The 12,931-nt window shown below is 35.6% G+C and overlaps 1 pseudogene; it reads left to right on the top strand.

Moving 5' to 3' along the window:
- The first annotated feature begins 6,620 nt into the window (after positions 1–6,620).
- LOC104759685 (berberine bridge enzyme-like 14 pseudogene) lies at positions 6,621–12,717 on the top strand (annotated as a pseudogene).
- The last annotated feature ends 214 nt before the right edge of the window (positions 12,718–12,931 follow it).

Raw genomic sequence — 12,931 nt, 5'->3', positions numbered from 1 at the left:
TGGCTTTTAAACACTCCACATCAATCTCAAACTCTTATAATTAGTCAGTTGCATTGGATTAAGTCACATTTTAACCCCAGAAACACTAACAAAGCTGTTTAGTAATTCTAAGCAATGTTTTCTTGGTTTTAGCCTGTTTTAGGAAAAAATGGGTATAAGTGGCTTTTAAACTCTCCACATCAATCTCAAACTCTTATAATTAGTCAGTTGCATTGGATTAAGTCACATTGTAACCCCAGAAACACTAACAAAGCTGTTTAGTGCTTCTAGGCAATGTTTTCTTGGTTTTAGCCTGTTATGGGACAAAATGGGTATAAGTGGCTTTTAAACTATCCACATCTATCTCAAACTCTTATAATTAGTTAGTTTCATTGGATTAAGACACCTTTTAACCCCAGAAAAACTAACAAAGCTGTTTAGTGCTTCTAAGTAATGTTTTTTTGGTTTTAGCATGTTTTGGGACAAAATGGGTATAAGTGGCTTTTAAACTATCCACATCTATCTCAAACTCTTATAATTAGTTAGTTGCATTGGATTAAGACACATTTTAACCCCATAAACACTAACAAAGCTGTTTAGTGCTTCTAAGCAATGTGTTCTTGGTTATAACCTGTTTTGGGACAAAATGGGTATAAGTGGCTTTTTTAAACTCTCCACATCTATCTCAAACTCTTTTAATTAGTCAGTTGCATTGGATTAAGACACATTTTAACCCCAGAAACACTAACATAGCTGTTTACAGCTTCTAAGCAAAGTTTTGTCTGTTTTAGCCAGTTTTGGGACAAAATGGGTATAAGTGGCTTTTAAACTATCCACATTTATCTCAAACTCTTATAATTAGTTAGTTGCATTAGATTAAGACAAATTTTAACCCCATAAACACTAACATAGCTGTTTACACTTTCTAAGCAATGTTTTCTTGGTTTTAGCCTGTTTTGGTACAAATTGTGTATTGGATTTGTGTATTGGCTTTGAAAGTCTCCACATCTATATCAAACTCTTATAATTAGTTAGTTGCATTGGATTAAGAAACATTTTATCCCCAGAAACACTAACAAAGCTGTTTGGTGCTTCTAAGCAATGTTTTCTTGGTTTTAGCCTATATTGGGACAAAATAGGTATAAAAGGCTTTTAAACTCTCCACATCTATCTCAAACACTTATAATTAGTTAGTTGCATTGGATTAAGACACATTTTAACCCCAGAAACACTAACTAAGCTGTTTAGTGCTTCTAAGCAATGTTTTCTTGGTTTTAGCCAGTTTTGGGACAAAATGGGTATAAGTGGCTTTTAAACTCTCCACATCTATCTCAAACTCTTAAAATTAGTAAGTTGCATTGGATTAAGACACATTTTAACCCCAGAAACACTAACAAAGCAGTTTAGTGCTTCTAAGCAATGTTTTCTTGGTTTTAGCCTGCTTTGGGACAAAATGGGTATAAATGGCTTTTAAACTCTCCACATCTATCTCAAACTCTTACAATAAGTTAGTTGCATTGGATTAAGACACATTTTAACCCCAGAAACACTAACAAAGCTGTTTAGTGCTTCTAAGCAATGTTTTCTTGGTTTTAGCCTGTTTTGGGAGAAAATAGGTATAAGTGGCTTTTAAACTCTCCACATCAATCTCAAACTCTTATAATTAGTCAGTTGCATTGGATTAAGTCATATTTTAACCCCAGAAACACTAACAAAGCTGTTTAGTGCTTCTAAGCAATGTTTTCTTGGTTTTAGCCTGTTTTGGTACCAAATGGGTATAAGTGGCTTTTAATCTCTCCACATCAATCTCAAACTCTCATAATTAGTCAATTGCATTGGATTAAGACACATTTTAACCCTAAAAACACTAACATAGCTGTTTACACTTTCTAAGCAATGTTTTCTTGGTTTTAGCCTGCTTTGGGACAAAATGGGTATAAATGGCTTTTAAACTCTCCACATCTATCTCAAACTCTTACAATAAGTTAGTTGCATTGGATTAAGACACATTTTAACCCCAGAAACACTAACAAAGCTGTTTAGTGCTTCTAAGCAATGTTTTCTTGCTTTTAGCCTGTTTTGCGACAAAATGGGTATAAATGGCTTTTAAACTCTCCACATCTATCTCAAACTCTTACAATTAGTTAGTTCAATTGGATTAAGACACATTTTAACTCCAGAAACACTAACAAAGCTGTTTAGTGCTTCTAAGCAATGTTTTATTGGTTTTAGCCTTTTTGGGACAAAATGTGTATAAGTGGCTTTTAAACTCTCCACATCCATCTCAAACTCTTATAATTAGTCAGTTGCATTGGATTAAGAAACATTTTAACCCCAGAAACACTAACATAGCTGTTTAAAGCTTCTAAGCAATGTTTTCTTGGTTTTAGCCTGTTTTGGGACAAAATGGGTATAAGTGGCTTTTAAACTATCCACATCTATCTCAAACTCTTATAATTAGTTATTTGCATTGGATTAAGACACATTTTAACCCCAGAAACACTAACAAAGCTGTTTAGTGCTTCTAAGCAATGTTTTCTTGGTTTTAGCCTTTTTGTACAAAATGGGTATAAGTGGCTTTTAAACTATCCACATTTATCTCAAACTCTTATAATTAGTTAGTTGCATTATATTAAGACAAATTTTAACCCCATAAACACTAACATAGCTGTTTAGACTTTCTAAGCAATGTTTTCTTGGTTTTAGCCTGTTTTGGGAGAAATTGTGTATAAGTGGCTTTGAAACTCTCCACAGCTATCTCAAACTCTTATAATTAGTTAGTTGCATTGGATTAAGACACATTTTATCCCCAGAAACACTAACAAAGCTGTTTGGTGCTTCTAAGCAATGTTTTCTTGGTTTTAGCCTGTATTGGGACAAAATGGGTATAAAAGGCTTTTAAACTCTCCACATCTATCTCAAACTCTTATAATTAGTTAGTTGCATTGGATTAAGACAAATTTTAACCCCAGAAACACTAACAAAGCTGTTTAGTGCTTCTAAGCAATGTTTTCTTGGTTTTAGCCAGTTTTGGGACAAAATGGGTATAAGTGGCTTTTAAACTCTCCACATCTATCTCAAACTCTTACAATTAGTAAGTTGCATTGGATTAAGACACATTTTAACCCCAGAAACACTAACAAAGCTGTTTAGTGCTTCTAAGCAATCGTTTCTTGGTTTTAGCCTGTTTTGGGACAAAATGGGTATAAATGGCTTTTAAACACTCCACATCTATCTCAAACTCTTACAATAAGTTAGTTGCATTGGATTAAGACACATTTTAACCCCAGAAACACTAACAAAGCTGTTTAGTGCTTCTAAGCAATGTTTTCTTGGTTTTAGCCTGTTTTGGGAGAAAATAGGTATAAGTGGCTTTTAAACTCTCCACATCAATCTCAAACTCTTATAATTAGTCAGTTGCATTGGATTAAGTCACATTTTAACCCCAGAAACACTAACAAAGCTGTTTAGTGCTTCTAAGCAATGTTTTCTTGGTTTTAGCCTGTTTTGGGACAAAATGGGTATAAGTGGCTTTTAATCTCTCCACATCAATCTCAAACTCTCATAATTAGTCAGTTGCATTGGATTAAGACACATTTTAACCCCAAAAACACTAACAAAGCTGTTTAGTGCTTCTAAGCAATGTTTTCTTGGTTTTAGCCTTTTTTGTACAAAATGGGTATAAGTGGCTTTTAAACTCTCCACATCTATCTCAAACTCTTATAATTAGTTAGTTGCATTGGATTAAGACACATTTTATCCCCAGAAACACTAACAAAGCTGTTTGGTGCTTCTAAGCAATGTTTTCTTGGTTTTAGCCTGTATTGGGACAAAATGGGTATAAAAGGCTTTTAAACTCTCCACATCTATCTCAAACTCTTATAATTAGTTAGTTGCATTGGATTAAGACACATTTTAACCCCAGAAACACTAACAAAGCTGTTTAGTGCTTCTAAGCAATGTTTGCTTGGTTTTAGCCAGTTTTGGGACAAAATGGATATAAGTGGCTTTTAAACTCTCCACATCTATCTCAAACTCTTACAATTAGTAAGTTGCATTGGATTAAGACACATTTTAACCCCAGAAACACTAACAAAGCTGTTTAGTGCTTCTAAGCAATCGTTTCTTGGTTTTAGCCTCTTTTGGGACAAAATGGGTATAAATGGCTTTTAAACTCTCCACATCTATCTCAAACTCTTACAATAAGTTAGTTGCATTGGATTAAGACACATTTTAACCCCAGAAACACTAACAAAGCTGTTTAGTGCTTCTAAGCAATGTTTTCTTGGTTTTAGCCTGTTTTGGGAGAAAATAGGTATAAGTGGCTTTTAAACTCTCCACATCAATCTCAAACTCTTATAATTAGTCAGTTGCATTGGATTAAGTCATATTTTAACCCCAGAAACACTAACAAAGCTGTTTAGTGCTTCTAAGCAATGTTTTCTTGGTTTTAGCCTGTTTTGGGACAAAATGGGTATAAGTGGCTTTTAATCTCTCCACATCAATCTCAAACTCTCATAATTAGTTAGTTGCATTGGATTAAGACACATTTTAACCCCAGAAACACTAACAAAGCTGTTTAGTGCTTCTAAGCAATGTTTTCTTGGTTTTAGCCAGTTTTGGGACAAAATGGGTATAAATGGCTTTTAAACTCTTCACATCTATCTCAAACTCTTACAATTAGTAAGTTGCATTGGATTAAGACACATTTTAACCCCAGAAACACTAACAAAGCTGTTTAGTGCTTCTAAGCAATCGTTTCTTGGTTTTAGCCTGTTTTGCGACAAAATGGGTATAAATGGCTTTTAAACTCTCCACATCTATCTCAGACTCTTACAATAAGTTAGTTGCATTGGATTAAGACACATTTTAACCCCAGAAACACTAACAAAGCTGTTTAGTGCTTCTAAGCAATGTTTTCTTGGTTTTAACCTGTTTTGGGAGAAAATAGGTATAAGTGGCTTTTAAACTCTCCACATCAATCTCAAACTCTTATAATTAGTCAGTTGCATTGGATTAAGTCACATTTTAACCCCAGAAACACTAACAAAGCTGTTTAGTGCTTCTAAGCAATGTTTTCTTGGTTTTAGCCTGTTTTGGGACAAAATGGGTATAAGTGGCTTTTAATCTCTCCACATCAATCTCAAACTCTCATAATTAGTCAGTTGCATTGGATTAAGACACATTTTAACCCCAAAAACACTAACATAGCTGTTTACACTTTCTAAGCAATGTTTTCTTGGTTTTAGCCTGTTTTGGGACAAAATGGGTATAAGTGGCTTTTAATCCATATTTATAAAGTTGGCTTTTCTCTCTTCTCCTTCTTCCATCTCATCAATTCTTATTTTCAATCTCAATAAATTAATTCACATCATCAAAAAATATAAAATTTAAAGTTAATGCATCAATTAATTCACTAATATATTTATTATTATTAAAAACAATCATTTTAAATAATTTAAACTAAAATATAAACCAAAAACAAAATAAAAAAAAAAGTACAGTTAAAAAATATCAAAGTAAAATATGAATAGAGATTAAATAAACAAAGATATATAACAAAAAGGTAAAAATATTAAGCAAGTGCTCAAAAATTAAAATAATATATATACTTAAGAGAAATGTAGAAGGTTACTTAAAATCAAATATATTAAAGAAAACTGAACATCACACACCAAAAAAAATAGTGAAAATACTAAGAAGGAATCTGAAAAAGCTACTTGTAATAAAACAATTACAAAAGTAGTGGTAGATTGTAGAATTTTAATTAAAATTAAAAAGAAATCTATTTTTTGGATAAATACATATATTTAAAAGTTAGAGTAATCTTATGAGTTTGTAAGATATAGGACAACCAAATTAAAAGAACACTATATAGACCATAGTAGACTATACGTATTTTAAAGTAAAAAAATTATATATGTGGACATAATTTTTTCTTCTATCAAACATTTAAGATAAATTTAATAATTGATATCATAATATGATGTTTATGGATTTAAAAAAAATCTAATTATGAGTTTGATTACTAGGAAGAAACTAATATTAAAAATTCTAATATTATGTGTAGTATATAAAATTGTTAAAGAAACTTTGAGACGAAGGATGGGTATATTCTCTAAAAAAATTTACGTCCGTTAGTAAGTAATGATCAGTCAACCAATAAAAAAAAAGAGTATTGTAAGATAGAAAAATAGTTATGATATGTCTTCATAATCAATATATTATAAGCGAGATAATATATATATATATATATTATAAGTGATATAGTAGAACGTGAAAAGAGAGTATATGCAAAAGATGTTAAAAGAAATAGATAAATTATAGAATATATAGATGTCAAATTTATTTTATTAAGTAATGAAATAGACATCAATATAGATATATAAATTAACGAAAGAAATAGAAATAGATGTATTTATTTTATAAGTAATGTATTATATAAATTTATATTTATTATATAAATCTATATAGATGTCAATTTATAAGTAATATTTATAAGTAATGAAAGAAATAGAAATAAATGTATTTATTTTATTAATTTATCATTTAATAAAATAAATTTGACATTTATATATATTTATATATCTATATTGAATAATTATAATTATATTCAACCGTTTGTACTAATAAAAAAAAAGTTATAGAAATCTAGTTAACAAGATAGAGGAATATAATACAATCCCTCACCAATCTCTCAGAACACTAAAGCCATTATCGTCATAGTGTTAACAAGGTAAGAGAAATGAATGCTCTAACAACTCAAAACCTAATCGTCATAGTGTTTCTCCTTATAATTCCAACATCATTATCAGCACCACCAACACTCGAAGACAGTTACACAATGTCTGAGTGTTTTCAAACCTTCCGACCAAAAGTCCCCAATCCAAAACTTCACATACACGCAACAAAACCCTAACTTCCTCACCATCCTCAACAACTACGTCCGTAATCTCCGTTACTTCAACGGCACTACGCGTAAACCCGATCGTGGCCGCGGCTCACCTCACTCATGTCCAAGCTACAATCAACTGCGCCAAAAAACTCGGCCTCCAGCTCCGAATCCGTAGCGGAGGCCACGACTACGACGGAATGTCCTATTTATCCACGGTCGATTTCGTAGTCCTCGACATGTTTAACTTACGGTCAATCAAAATCGATCCAAGACTTGACACCGCGTGGGTCCAATCCGGTGCGACCCTAGATCGCTGACAAGATCGACAACGATTTGTTTATAAGATTAACGTTGAGCTCAAGTAACAAGACTATCAAGGCTTCTTTCATGGGAATGTTCTTAGGAGACTCCGAGAAGCTTCTAGAGATTACAAACTCCAAATTCCCTGAACTCGGTCTGAATAAAACAGACTGCATAGAAATGAAATGGATCGAATCGGTTCTGTTCTGGCTTAGTATCCCACCCGGTACAGCACCAACATCGGTCATGCTAAACCGGATACCGCAAAAACAAATCTTCCTCAAGAGAAAATCCGATTACGTGCAGAAACCGATTTCAAAACCCGGTTTAGAATCGATATTCAAGATTCTGTTAGAGAACGAGAACGTGACGATGGCTTGGAACCCGTACGGCGGGAGAATGAGCGAGATCCCGGAGACAGAGACGGCGTTTCCTCACCGAGCAGGGAACGTGTTCAAGATTCAGTATTCCTCGAACTGGTTCGTGTCAGGTGAAGCAGCGGCTAGCGATTGCTTAAGCCAGACGGAAAGAGTATTCGACGCAATGAGCCCTTACGTGTCTAAGAATCCAAGGGAGACGTTTTTGAACTACAGGGACGTTGACATTGGGAAGAGCTTGAACTCAACATACGAGGAAGGTAGAGTGTATGGAATTAAGTATTTTAAGGATAACTCAAGAATCACGAACACAGAGATCAATAAGAACAACTCTTCTTATTATTAAGGAAAACTCAGCTCAAAAACCTTAATCTCAAATCTCATAAGTTTTGCTACAACCTAGCACCTCCTTATATAGGGAAAATAACTCAAAACCCTTTTGGAAAACTACCATTAGATAACTCCTATAGAAATGTAAAACTCACATATTAGATATGTATATTTAGATTCTCCTAAATATACTTAGATTGATCCCCAAGCTGCTTCAAGCTTTAACAACATTCTCCCCTTTAAGCTTGAAAACATCTTCACTTGCATTTTGAACTCCAATGTAATCTCTCATTTCTTTGAACTTGATTCTCCCAAGTGCTTTAGTCAATATGGCAACCTTTTGTTTTTCTCCTGGGACATGCTCAACCTCTACTTGTTCATTCCCAACACACTCACGAATAAAATAGTAACGCTTGTGTATATGTTTGCTTCGACCGTGGAACACCGGATTCTTAGTTAGCTCAATTGCTGACTTGTTATCAATCCGAATAGTGACCTTCTCGCATTCCTTTCCAGTGATCTCGGCAAAGAGCTCTTGAATCCAAATGGCTTGCTTTGCAGCTTCCGTAGCAGCCATGTATTCTGCCTCGCATGATGATAGAGCTACGGTTCCTTGTTTCTGCGTACACCAAGTGATTGGACAGTCGGCGCAGTAGAAGATATGACCCGTTGTGCTTTTACCATCATCCTCGTCAATGTTATGCGAGCTGTCACTGTAACCCACAAGTTTGACATCATCCGATCGTGTAAAGACGAGACCATGCGATGAAGTTCCTTTCAAGTATCGAAGAATCTGTTTCAGTGCTGCTCCATGAGATTCTTTAGGCTCTTGCATGTATCTACTCAAGACTCCAACACTATAGGATAAGTCTGGTCGTGTGTGAAGTAAATAGCGTAGACAGCCAATGCTTCTTCTATACTCCTTTTCATCAATATTTCTCTCCTTTTGAGACTTTGACAACTTCAAATTTTGATCCATCGGAACATGGCACGAGTTGCAACCTACCATTCCAGTTTCTTGTAGTATCTTCATCGCATATCTTTCTTGTTTCAAAACAATACCTCCTTCTAACTGATGCACTTCAATTCCGAGATAAAAGGTCAATTTTCCAAAATCACTCATTTCAAATTTTGTTGCCATCTCCCTTTTAAACTCTAATATCGACTTCAAAGATGAACCAGTGATGAGTAAATCATCCACATACACAGCCACAACGAGAAGTTCCCCATGATCCTCCTTTTGATACAACGATGGCTCCTTCAAGCATTTATGAAATTTTAACTCCTTGAGAATCTTGTTAAGCTTATCATTCCAAGCTCTAGGTGTCTGCTTTAAACCGTAAAGAGCTATGTGTAACTTGTACACCTTGTCTTCATTTCCTAAGCTTATGAATCCTTCCGGTTGGGTGATATAGACTTCTTCTTTCAATTCACCATGGAGGAACGCAGTTTTTACATCAAGATGATGAATTTCCCAACCTTTTGAGGCTGCTAGAGCAATAATGAAACGAACTGTCTCGATACGTGCCACAGGAGCGAAAACTTCATCGTAATCAATGCCATGCCTTTGAACGTATCCTTTAGCCACCAACTGTGCCTTGTACTTATTAACACTCCCATCAGAATTGTGTTTTATCTTGAATACCCACTTTAGTCCAATAGGTTTGACTCCAACAGGAAGATCCACCAAGGTCCAAGTCCTATTCCTTTCAATAGAAGACAGCTCATCTTCACATGCTTCTATCCAGACTTTTAACTCTCTTGCTTCAGTAAAATTCCATGGCTCCTCATTCATTGTCAAAAGAAGACGTTCACCTTCATATTCTGCGAGAAGAATATAGTCGTTTAAGTACGCTGGTCTCGCTCTCGGTCTCGTTGACTTCCGCAGCTGTAGTTGCACCACATGCTCTGCATCACTATCACTATTACTTCCATGGTCTTCATCTTCACCATCAATGCTTTCTTTTTCCACTACATCTGCTTCATTATTCACCACATTCTCAGAAACTTCTCGACTATCTCGCTCATACTCCTCTGCTTCTCCAATCGTTTGCAACTCTCTAATGCCTTTATTACCAAATTTTCCCAAGTCAATGACAAACATCCCAGAGTCTCTACTTGTCTCTCTTCAAGTTTTGCTCTAGTTCCAGCTTTTCTTTTCCTCAAAGACTACGTCTCGACTTACGATTACTTTTCTATTCACCGGATCGTATAGACGATAAGCCTTTGAACCAGGTTCCGTTCCTAGATGCACTAATGTTCTTGACCTGTCATCTAGCTTCTTTCTCCCGACAGCCTCTGTTCTTGCGTAACCGACACAGCCAAACACTCTTACATGCTCTAGATTTGGTTTTTTCTCCTTAAGCATTGCATACGGCGTGGACTTTGTTAATGATCTTGTTGATATCCTATTGATCAAATATGTAGCGAGTCGTACTGCCTCTCCCCACAAGTAGTTTGGTACGTCCATATGCTTCAAGATACTTCTAGTCATCTCCAAAAGAGTTCTATTTCGCCTCTCGACAACTCCGTTTTGTTGAGGAGAATACGGTGCCGTTAAATGCCTCTTGATTCCATGTTTTTCACAATAGGCTTGAAATTCATGAGAAATAAACTCTCCTCCTCTGTCCGTTCGAAATGTTTTTATCACAGCCCCTGTTTCTTGTTCAACAATTTTCTTGAAATTTTTGAATTTCTCAAATGCTTCACTCTTCTCCTTCAACAAAACAGTCCACATGTACCGTGAATAGTCATCAATAAGCACAAAGACATATCTCTTATGACCAGCAGTGGGAGGTGTAATAGGTCCACACAAATCTCCATGAATAAGCTCAAGACGTTGAGTAGCTCGATAGGAAGTCGCTTGAGGAAAAGAGTTCCGGGTTTGTTTTCCGACGAGACATGAAGCACAAATCTCCTTCTCTACTGCGAAACTTGGTATACCACTCACTAGCTCATTCTTAATCATCATCTTCATAGTCTCCAAGTTAACATGACCCAGCCGTGCATGCCACTTTGATGATTCTGTTGATGTTGTTAACTGCAAACACTTTGTATCATCGATGTCCAGGATCACCTTGTACAAACGATTTCTTGCTCTTGTTGTCTTCACCAGTAGTTGTCCTTGACGATCATATATCATTAGAGAATCTTCTTTCATTCTAACCTCACAGCCTGCTTCAGTGGCTTGACCAAGACTTATGATATTGCTTTTTAACTCGGGTATGTAATACACATTGTGTAAGACTTTCTTCACACCATTCTCGAACACGAACCGTATAGAGCCTTTACCTTTTATGTCAATGCGGGAATCATCGCCGAACCTCACCATTCCTGTCACACTTTCATCAATGTTCCCAAAAAACTCTCGATTCCCACTCATGTGATTGCTTGTGCCATTGTCAAGATACCACACGTTTTTGCAGTCGAAATTCACATCGAAACGGGTTGGTTTAACTTTCTGCTCATTGAGGTAGACCACTTCATGCATCATTAACTCATCAGCTTCGTGTGTTTCATCTTCCTTTTTATCAACCACTTCTTGGAGTTTGAGCAATCTGTCAGGACAGTTAACAGCAAAATGTCCCTGTTTGTCACATCGAAAACAACTGATCATAGCCTCTCGCTCTTTATCACGCACTTGTCTGTATGATCCGTTTTGATTGTATCCAAAACGTCCACGGCCTCTTCCTCTCCAGTAAGATCTTCCTCCTCTTCCTCTGTTATTTCCAAAATTTTCTTGTCGAGAATCGTTGTTGGCGTACATGAGCTTGCCCTGATCTTCTTGTTCTTCATCTTCTTCATTGAGTCGCTCTTCATATGCTTTTAACCTACCCACAATATCCTCAAAGGTTGTTGTTTTCAGATCGAGAACTTGCTCAAGAGAAGCGACGATGTGTATATACTTCTTCCGTGGTAAAGTTTTGAGAAACTTCTTTACAAGCTTAGGTTCATCAATTATTTCTCCAAGAGCCGCCGAATTTGAAGAAATCTCAGCAAGTTTACCAGCAAAAACATCAATCGTATCCCCTTCCTTCATCTTGATTCTGTCAACCTCACTCATGAGAGTTTGCAATCTAGCTTCTCGTACTCTCTCTGCTCCAACATGTCTCGCTTTGATGGCTTCCCAAACACCGTTTGATGTATCATGCTCTCCAACTTGTAAGATCAAAGATTCGGATATGGATTGAAACAACAAAGCAATTGCCATATTGTTTTTCTCTTCATCTTTGTTCCCAGGATCGATAGTCTCCCATACCTTCTGAACCTTAAGAGCGATCTTCATGTGCATAGCCCAGACCGTGTAATTCGTAGAAGTTAGCATAGGACACTTAACAGAGGAAGCTCCAACATCCTTAGCATTGTTCATCACGTTTTTCTCATCATCACTCATCTTTTCTCTAAACGATTTGAAGTCTCCGAAAGAGAAGAAAAGAAGAAAGAAAAAAAACTCGGTACCGCTCTGATACCAATTCAAAAATCACGAACACAGAGATCAATAAGAACAACTCTTCTTATTATTAAGGAAAACTCAGCTCAAAGACCTTAATCTCAAATCTCATAAGTTGTGCTACAACCTAGCACCTCCTTATATAGGGAAAATAACTCAAAACCCTTTTGGAAAACTACCATTAGATAACTCCTATAGAAATGTAAAACTCGCATATTAGATATGTATATTTAGATTCTCCTAAATATACTTAGCCTGATCCCCAAGCTGCTTCAAGCTTTAACAACAATAACTTTGAGAAGTTGGTTCAGGTTAAGACTAGAGTTGATCCTGACAATTTTTTCCGATACAAGCAGAGTATTCCGGTGAACATTAGCCGCCGTTAGAGACTTTTCATATTGTATTTGTCTTGTTTTATGTTAATCTTTTTCTGTTTTTGTTTCCCAATCTGTATTAATTAATAAATAATATATAGTCCCTTGGTAAGTCCATACACGAAAACTTCATTGATTAATGGGAAATGGGAATGTACGGTTACAGAAGACATATCAGAACGAATACAAAAGGGAATAGATAGGTGAAAAATGAAATATGTGTTAA

Source organism: Camelina sativa, chromosome 17, assembly GCF_030686135.1.
Source record: "Camelina sativa cultivar CO46 ecotype springtype chromosome 17, ASM3068613v1".
Lineage (NCBI taxonomy): Eukaryota > Viridiplantae > Streptophyta > Magnoliopsida > Brassicales > Brassicaceae > Camelina > Camelina sativa.
Note: the sequence above shows the minus strand (reverse complement) of the source record. Positions and strands in the feature narration are given on the sequence as shown.